This window comes from Phoenix dactylifera, chromosome 11 (genome assembly GCF_051530095.1).
Source record: "Phoenix dactylifera cultivar Ajwa chromosome 11, Ajwa_hap1_PhDact_Kaust_v1.1, whole genome shotgun sequence".
NCBI lineage: Eukaryota > Viridiplantae > Streptophyta > Magnoliopsida > Arecales > Arecaceae > Phoenix > Phoenix dactylifera.
The window spans coordinates 18664835-18675222 of record NC_143200.1 but is presented as its reverse complement, the minus strand read 5'-3'; the positions used below and the strand labels follow the sequence as shown (position 1 = coordinate 18675222).

The 10388-nt window shown below is 38.1% G+C and overlaps 1 non-coding gene across 1 annotated transcript; it reads left to right on the top strand.

The window, feature by feature from the left end:
* Positions 1-6515: 6515 nt before the first annotated feature.
* LOC120105616 (small nucleolar RNA R71) lies at positions 6516-6621 on the top strand. Its single transcript, XR_005507955.2, has one exon. It is a non-coding gene; the product is annotated as a small nucleolar RNA R71 (small nucleolar RNA).
* Positions 6622-10388: the final 3767 nt, after the last annotated feature.

The following is a 10388-nucleotide window of genomic DNA, read 5'->3' as shown; positions in this document are numbered from 1 at the left end:
AACACCAAGTACACCCTCAGAAAATTCAATTGAAAGGGTGATGGTGATTGTTTCTAGTTATTTTCCATATTAAAATGCGTTGTGGCATTATCTTTCATTTCACAATTTTCTAGGGGGAAGATAGCTTTTAAGGATGCCACTTTTTGTTATAAGAAAATTTGTTTTCATGGGCTGTCATGGCCAATATATTTTTTTTTTGAGGGAAATCCTAACCAATATATTATGGATGTTTAGCTTATTCATTTGTCACAACAACTTAATCCTTATGAAGCAGATGTATCCACATAAAAAGTGATCAAATGACTCCAATTTTAAAAAAAATTTGGAGCATAAGTGTCATCAAAATTTTGTTTGAAATGAATAATTAAGTGTGAGATTTGAAAGTGGAGTGTTACTGCATTTTGGTGACATTTTTTTATAGTGCACCGGCATACAAGCATGCAAACACATATATAAGTATGAATGCACTAATGCATAATTAGTAATGCATATTGGACAGAGACTCGAGAGTTATAGATTATGCCGTAATAATACAATACTTTATGATGTAGCTTATATAACTAATTCAATACGAGAAAATCAGCCTATCATAAGTGTGCTTGTTTTGATTTATGCAGCCTATTATATATAGCATCTATATGCACAACACCCCAAAAAATCAAAGAGGCGAGGAATCTAGAACTAGTAATGCCTGACTAACTATAATTTGTTTATTTCGGATTGCCACCTTAATCCATCAGGCCGTAAGTGTTGACCCACATCAATAAAAAGCTAGATATATAAAGATTTTGAGAGCTGCAAATATAAGAACAACAAAAAAAAATATCCAAAATTTGGACTTAGAGTAGTCCACCATGGAGTTTAGTTTGGAATCACTTTCTTTGAATGGATGTTTTAGCTTCTTTTTACCTTTGGCTCTAATGTAGATCCACATTACGCAAAGAAAGGGATCGTGGATTTAGGGAGGAAAGAGTCAATTGAAATTCAATTTAAGAGAAAAATGATAAAGAGATAGAAGAGTGATCGGTTATTTCAATTTTGAAAATAAACCACGCAATAGCACGTATCCTGTAGGACAGTGATTACGGATGTCGGTCCACAGGGATTGGAGACAAGTTATTTTTTCTAATTAAATAATTACTTCAAAAAGGATTAGCTAGAGTAAATGATAAAAACATAAGAATTAATATGGGTGTAGTAGTATGAATTATCTATGGAGAGAGGTGTTTAGGGCTAGAATCCACCGATGGATTCGTAAGTGTGATGCTTTCAATGACTTAGATGCGTGTATGATCTGATTGCTCTTAACTACAAATTAGGGCAATCATACAAAAAGCTGAAATCTAACCCACAGTATGAGTCATCTAAGCCTGGCACAAACCATCTTTTCTAAGGATAGGCATGGTCTGTCCTATTTAGCATGATTCATCTGATGATTAATTTCTCAAAGATAATTCCGATAGTTGCATAGCAATCTCTTCCAAACCACAGGTATTGGATTCAATTTCGATAAACTAGATTAATTCATGCAAAAGACTTTCTACAAGATAAACATCTTACATAAATTAAACAAGACATTTTAAGATCATAATTTCATTGAGTATGCAACTGTCTTACAACGCTAAAAATCAAAGAAATGCAACACAAATACTCATCCATGGCTTCATCAAACCCCTAAACCAGGATTCAGCCACTCATGATGCTCGGCGACTTTGATCGGCTTGCTGAGATGCTCCACGCCATCCGCATCATTTTCTTTCACTAATTGATCCGCTCCCAGCCTCCCTTCATTCTCTTTTTTTTAATTTCTTTTCTCCCGAACAGAGCCTCCTCTGTTCTTCAAAACCGAGCTCTCCCCCCCCCCCCCCCCCCTTTCTCCTCCTTGCTGCCACCGAACGCCCTCTTTTTATAGCCGTCCGGCGAACGCGGAGAGAAGGAAGAGCGGATCACGGCAGCTGATTTTGGGGCGTGGTGCCGGGAGGCAGATGAAGGGCCGGATCACAGGCTGGGGATTCCAGAATGGAGTTGACACGTGATGCTTACGGACGCAAAAGATCTCAAATTCGGAAGGGGGCTGGGATCATGCTTGCAGTCGGACGGAAGGAGTTGGATGGCCGTGGGATCGGATCATCCGGGATGCTGGCTGAAGGAGAAACGGGCGCGTTGGGAGGAGCCGAAGGAGAAGGTGGCCGGATCCGTGGCGTGATATGCTGGGAGCCTGTCTTGGACGATCGGAACGGCAGCGCGGAGGCGGGGATGCAGGTGGAGAAAGAGGCGGAGGAATGGGAGGCTGGTTGCACGCACGGTGATCGCGGAGGGGCTGGTCGCCGGCTGCACCGCGTGGAGGATCTGCATCGCTGGCGGGATCGACGGGAGGAACTGGCTGCACGCATGGTGATCACGTGGTTGGGAAGCTGGGAAGGATAGATAGCGGGAGGAATAAACAGCGGGATAGCGGGAGGAAGAAGATAAACAGTGGGTTTTTTTTATTATTTATTTATTTATTTTTTATTGATTTATATATATATATTTTTAAAACACTGTTCATATGAACAGTGTTTTCACGGGACACTGTTCATATGAACAGTGAATCCAGTAATTCTTCCCGAAATTATTTTTATTTATTTTATTATTTTATTTTATTATATATATATATATATTTTAAATTATAAATTTTATATGAAGGCACGCAAGGCATTGGTTGGGAATTGGCTTTGGGTTTGAGGTGGGTCATGATCGTTGATTTGCTTGAACTTGTTCTTGAGCCCAATGTCATTTTATTCTTACTAAACCGCTTCAGATTGAACTCAACCAGATCAGACCGTGACTTAATAAAAGGGTTAATCAAATATTTTTCCATACAATTATAACTTTCAATCTAACCAGGACCAAAGCCCATTGAATTATACCCTTAGCTTGATTGCAACTCCATCAGGTTAATAATTCAGGTCAACACAATCTCCTCCTTATATGTTTTCTTGTAGTTTTCATGAAAGATCGCAACCGGAAGAGAGACAAGTTCAGAGTCGGTTTTAAGAAAAGAATTATTTACTTCTTACCATAATTTAAATTTATTTCATTGTTTATTCAATTTCATGGTAAAATATGTATTTATCAGTTTAAGAACATTGATAAGTGCTATGAAAAGATAACTAAATTATAAATTATTCAGCACTTATCACACCCTCAAACCTATGTTTTGCTAGTCCTCGAGCAAAATAAAACTAGAAAAGAAGAATTTTAACTCACTTTCGCAGGCATCGCGATTGCATTTACCATATGCAACAAGGCTTTAAACCCCTAGGTTACCCTAGTGGACGAGTTATAGTCTCGTGAGGGTTTCCAGTGAAGATACCCACAAACTTCAATATCATTTATTGTTATGATTAATTTGTTGTTGTTGTTGTTTTTTTTTTTTTTTTTTTTTAATTCGATTGATGAAACTTCAAATTCCAAGTGCATACTAGCTAAAAAAAAAAAAACTTTTTTTTAATTAAAATCTAATTTGAGATATATAAATGATAAGAATTTCAAAGCACACACGGTTTTATTTACTAAGTCAGCCCAAATTCTAGATTAGTATGCAATCTAAGTTAAAGTCATTAAGTTTCCGTTTAGGGAGTTGTAAGACTTATTTATTCTGGAGTGCTCGGTGAAATCTGGACCGTACCCAAGCTAAGAGTTCGGATCTCCAAAATATTGCTAATACCAGTAGTTTCCAAGGATTGGTCGAAGGAACCTACTCACTGATTCAAAATCATCTTATCTGCAGGATTTCGAGAGTTGTGGATGTTTACTTTAGTACCTCACGGGCTTTATCTGTAATATTCCAGTTTACTCGAATTTTTACAACGACGGCTTTCACACTATTGTCTTTTCGGTCAATACAGCATTTTTTTCCTTTTTTTTTCTTTTCTTTTTTTAAAAGAAAGATATATAAATTGTGCACTTTTACTCTTTTGGTGATTTCTCCGTGTAACGAGCAATCAGTCGACAACTCTCACACTAGTTGGCATAAGGTGTCGGGCATCAAGACTCCCCTACGGACTTATGCTCGGAGTCCTCATCACAAGCCCACTTGACCTTTGACAATAGGTAGCCCTTTTCGATGTTCTTGACTAAATCCATTTTTATTGATGTTTTTTTTTTTTTGATTAGATAAGTATGATTCATCAGGGTCCAAGGTTGCTACCATACTCTCAACATAATGTCGAGCCTAGACCTTAGAAGAGTCGGCCAGTGTGTAGTGAAATTCCAAAGTATTAATTAGCTTACAACTCCCTAAGAGAGACTTAATAAAAATAACTTAAATTTGTATTACTTCCCACTAGTCATTGGGCTTTTTAGATTTTATATACCTTGTGTGTTTATCATTCTCGCATAAATGTATATAAATTAGGATTTTTTTTAACAAAAACTTTTTTTTTAATAACTTTTTTTATTATTTTATAAAAAATGAAAATAAACACATTTTTTTTAAAAATAGTTTTATTTTTTATTTTTTTTCTTTTTTAAAAAAATGATTTTATTATTATTATTATTATTTTTTTTTATTTTTTTATTTTTATTTTTATTTTTTATTTTTTATTTTTTTATTTTTATTTTTATTTTTTATTTTGGATGAAAATCAAGATGAATACCCCCAAACCTAAACCTAACATTGTCCTCAATGTTAAGAAATAGTCTAAGAGAATTGGGTTGCCTCCCAACAAGCGCTAAGTTTATTGTCTTCAGCCAGACATAGTGAGATAGTTTTTGCATCTCCTTCTATGAGGTCATCTATTTTGTCTATCATAAAACATTCAATTTTCCTTGCGGGTTGGTCGGCCGCATTGAACACATTTAATTTTACCTTCATATTCCCAAATGATATGTTCATTACCCCTGTTCTACAATTGATGCACGCATTGGCTGTTGCTAAAAAGGGCCGCCCAAGGATCACAGGGATTTGTTTATTAGGATTGGGCTCATATTCCATATCAAGGACAATGAAATCTACTAGAAAATAGAATTTGTCTACCTTGACAAGAACATCTTCAATTATCCCACGTGGTGTTTTTACAGATCGATCAGCCAATTGAAGGGATACCGAGGTTGGTTTTAACTCACCTAAACCAAGTTTCTCATAAACTGAATAAGGTAAAAGGTTGACACTTGCCCCTAGATCTAAGAGTGCTCGATCAATGAAATTATTTCCTAAGACACAGGAGATCGTGGGAGCACCAGGATCTTTGAATTTTGGAGGGGTGTTGTGTTGGAGAATAGAACTCACTTGCTCAGTTAGGAAGACCTTTTTAGGCACATGTGTCCTAGATTTTCGCTTTTGTGTACAAAGGTCTTTGAGAAATTTGGCATAGGAGGGAACTTGTCTGATGGCATCAAGGAGTGGGAGGTTGATTTTAACTTGTTTGAAGACCTCTATCATCTCTTCTAATGAAGTTCCCTTTTTGCCAAATGGAGAGGGTGAAGTAAGAGCTTCAGAAAATGGGGCCTTTGGGATGTGAGTTTTGGCAGAAGATGGACTAGCTGAAGAAGAAGAAGAAGGTTTTAGATTTTCATTTGACACATTTCTATCCTCTTCTTCACCTTCCTTATTGTTGTCCTCCCCAATCTTATTGTCTATTATACGTCCACTCCTTAGGGTAGTCAAAGCATTGGCTTGTTCATGATGAATTGCATTTAATTGATTTTCTTGAGCCATGTATTGTCCCCTAGGATTACTTAGTGGTTGGCTTGGAAGCTTTCCTTCCTCTCGCTTGTTCAGTGCATTAGCTAGTTGATCTATTTGGAATTCTAGCTTGGCGATTGATTGCGTATGAGAGTGCACTAATTGTGTAATGGTTTCCAAACCTTGAAGGGCGTTCAACACTTTCTCCTCAAAGGCTGTGTTTCTTTGGGGTGGAGGAGAAGTGTGTTGAAATTGAGTCGAGGGACGGTAGGGATGAATATTTTGTTGGGTTTGAAAATTCTGAGGATTTTGAAAATTTTGGGAATAGGGTTGGGCTGTGTTCGAAGCTTGCTGCTTCCAAGAAAAGTTTGGATGATTTCGCCATCCCGGGTTATATGTATTGGAAAATGGGTCATTACCCGGTCTAGGCAGTGTTTGAGCAGCATTGATGTGTTCTTGCACGAGTTCGGGGAATTGGGGCGCTGAAGGGCACTCATGAATAGGGTGGGATGGGCTAGAACAAATAGTACACACTTGTGCTTGGGAAGAGTTCATGTAATGCCCACCTATCATCAGTTGGTCAATCTTATGGGACAATGCATCTACCTTGCTAGACAGGTCCATAGAATGACTTATTTCACAAATGGTCCCTTTTCTTTGAGAACTCGGGGGTGCTTGACGAGAACATGAAGCATGGTGGAGGGAGTTTTCATTTAGATTTTCAAATAATTTCCATGCTTCATGCTCATTTTGAAGCATGAATGTCCCCCCACATGCGGCATCAATCATCTGACGGTTTCGTTCAGTCAATCCGTCATAGAAGCATTGCACTAGCTGCCACTTAGGTATTTGATGATGTGGGCATTTACAGATTAGGTCCCGAAATCTCTCCCAAGTTTCATGAAATTCTTCTCCCTCAGTTTGGGAGAAGCTTGTAATAGCACGTCTAAACTGGTTCGTTCTTCCTATGGGAAAGTATTTTTTTAAGAATTCTTGTTGCATTTGACCCCAAGAATGAATCGAGTTGGCTTCTAAAGAATTCAACCATTGCTTGGCTCTATCTTTAAGGGAGAAGGGGAATAATCTAAGTTTCAGAGCATCATCAGTGAAATTCTGAATCTTGACAGTGGTGCAAATCTCAAGGAATTCATCTAGGTGTTTATATGGATCTTCATTGGTGAGCCCATAAAAAGATGGAAGCATTTGGATCACACTAGACTTTATTTCATATTGTACAGCTGCTACCTCAGGTAATCGAATGCAAGATGGGGAAGTGTAAATAGTGGGAGTAAAGTATTCCCTCAGGAGTTTGGGTTGTTCTTCAGCCATCTTAAGAGGTGGGGATGATCCTAATGTTTTGATCTTAGCTCGAATGTTCCTAAGGGTTCGTTCTATTTCAGGGTCAAAAGGTAATAGCTCACGTACTCTAGAACGACTCCCTTGCATACATTAGTACTCGATCAGTCAAGCATGCAATAAAAGAAAAACACATCAGTCCTTGATTTGTCCTAAAATCACTAGACAGCTCCTAACTGGTTTGAAGAGGGCACCTAAGCCTCCAATCCGGTCTAATGAACCGAGTTGACCAGGTAAGCTCCCAGGTAAGTGGAGGGGTCACGATGCGTTCGCAAAGGTCCCACTTAAAACCCACTTGCCTCGAACAGATGAACTGTCTTCCTTATAGGGACAAAGCTTACCTAGACATCAACTAAGCCACAGAGCGAAATTGGTGCAACCTTCGGTGATCTTCGTCCTATTGAGCTCGAATGTCCCTAGGGGCCAACGTCTAATTGATTTTAATTAAAGATGACACTATGTGAGATTGAGTTCACCTAAGTTGGGCAAGAGTCCGGTGATGAAATCCGGCTCTTATCTTGTTGGGGTGATTGCCCTTACTATGTGCAAATTGATTTGTGTATGTGTATCAAGCATGCATTCACAATTTTGCTATAATTAAAATCAAACAATCACCACAAAATTTCAAACCAATAATTAATTTAAATAAGAAAAGTTTAGAGGTTACCAAAGAAAATTTCCCCAGCAATTTTTTTTTTTTTTTTTTTGCAAACCTCTACAGCATTTCTTTTCCGGCAGTTCTGCTTTTGATCATCCCAAATTTTTTTTCCTCGATTCCTGATCAAATAATATATATATAAAAAAATAAATAAAAATTAGTAAGGGAGAAAAAGAAGATAAGAAAAGTAACAATAATAGAATTTTTTTTAAGAAATTTTTTTAATTTTTAAATAAATTTTTTTAATAAGAAAAATAACTATGCTAGCAATCTCCGGCAACGGCGCCAAAAATTGATCGGTTATTTCAATTTTGAAAATAAACCACGCAATAGCACGTATCCTGTAGGACAGTGATTACGGGTGTCGGTCCACAGGAATTGGAGACAAGTTATTTTTTCTAATTAAATAATTACTTCAAAAAGGATAAGCTAGAGTAAATGATAAAAACATAAGAATTAATATGGGTGTAGTAGTATGAATTATCTATGGAGAGAGGTGTTTAGGGCTAGAATCCACCGATGGATTCGTAAGTGTGATGCTTTCAATGACTTAGATGCGTGTATGATCTGATTGCTCTTAACTACAAGTTAGGGCAATCATACAAAAAGCTGAAATCTAACCCACAGTATGAGTCATCTAAGCCTGGCACAAACCATCTTTTCTAAGGATAGGCATGGTCTGTCCTATTTAGCATGATTCATCTGATGATTAATTTCTCAAAGATAAATCCGATAGTTGCATAGCAATCTCTTCCAAACCACAGGTATTGGATTCAATTTCGATAAACTAGATTAATTCATGCAAAAGACTTTCTACAAGATAAACATCTTACATAAATTAAACAAGACATTTTAAGATCATAATTTCATTGAGTATGCAACTGTCTTACAACGCTAAAAATCAAAGAAATGCAACACAAATACTCATCCATGGCTTCATCAAACCCCTAAACCAGGATTCAGCCACTCATGATGCTCGGCGACTTTGATCGGCTTGCTGAGATGCTCCACGCCATCCGCATCATTTTCTTTCACTAATTGATCCGCTCCCAGCCTCCCTTCATTCTCTTTTTTTTTTATTTCTTTTCTCCCGAACAGAGCCTCCTCTGTTCTTCAAAACCGAGCTCTCCCCCCCCCTTTCTCCTCCTTGCTGCCACCGAACGCCCTCTTTTTATAGCCGTCCGGCGCACACGGAGAGAAGGAAGAGCGGATCACGGCAGCTGATTTTGGGGCGTGGTGCCGGGAGGCAGATGAAGGGCCGGATCACAGGCTGGGGATTCCAGAATGGAGTTGACACGTGATGCTTACGGACGCAAAAGATCTCAAATTCGGAAGGGGGCTGGGATCATGCTTGCAGTCGGACGGAAGGAGTTGGATGGCCGTGGGATCGGATCATCCGGGATGCTGGCTGAAGGAGAAACGGGCGCGTTGGGAGGAGCCGAAGGAGAAGGTGGCCGGATCCGTGGCGTGATATGCTGGGAGCCTGTCTTGGACGATCGGAACGGCAACGCGGAGGCGGGGATGCAGGCGGAGAAAGAGGCGGAGGAATGGGAGGCTGGCTGCACGCACGGTGATCGCGGAGGGGCTGGTCGCCGGCTGCACCGCGTGGAGGATCTGCATCGCTGGCGGGATCGACGGGAGGAACTGGCTGCACGCATGGTGATCACGTGGTTGGGAAGCTGGGAAGGATAGATAGCGGGACGAATAAACAGCGGGATAGCGGGAGGAAGAAGATAAACAGTAGGTTTTTTTTATTATTTATTTATTTATTTTTTATTGATTTATATATATATATTTTTAAAACACTATTCATATGAACAGTGTTTTCACGGGACACTGTTCATATGAATAGTGAATCCAGTAATTCTTCCCGAAATTATTTTTATTTATTTTATTATTTTATTTTATTATATATATTTTAAATTATAAATTTTATATGAAGGCACGCAAGGCATTAGTTGGGAATTGACTTTGGGTTTGAGGTGGGTCATGATCGTTGATTTGCTTGAACTTGTTCTTGAGCCCAATGTCATTTTATTCTTACTAAGCCGCTTCAGATTGAACTCAACCAGATCAGACCGTGACTTAATAAAAGGGTTAATCAAATATTTTTCCATACAATTATAACTTTCAATCTAACCAGGACCAAAGCCCATTGAATTATACCCTTAGCTTGATTGCAACTCCATCAGGTTAATAATTCAGGTCAACACAATCTCCTCCTTATATGTTTTCTTGTAGTTTTCATGAAAGATCGCAACCGGAAGAGAGACAAGTTCAGAGTCGGTTTTAAGAAAAGAATTATTTACTTCTTACCATAATTTAAATTTATTTCATTGTTTATTCAATTTCATGGTAAAATATGTATTTATCAGTTTAAGAACATTGATAAGTGCTATGAAAAGATAACTAAATTATAAATTATTCAGCACTTATCAAAGAGGCCCAATGCCTTATGACAAGGTTCTTGAATTCCTGCTCTTCTTGTGAAATAGGATGACATTGTGCCCGATGGATTCTTCAATCTTACCAATAAAGCATGGTTCAAAATCGAAAAACTTGACTCAACCCAAAAGTCAACTGAGTTGAGACAACTTAAAGACTCGATCAAGTACCTAATGGTTCTTATACATCAGGACTAATTAATAAATTATAAAGATCAAAAAAATACAATATAGTTATGTAAATTAGTAATTTCAATAGCAT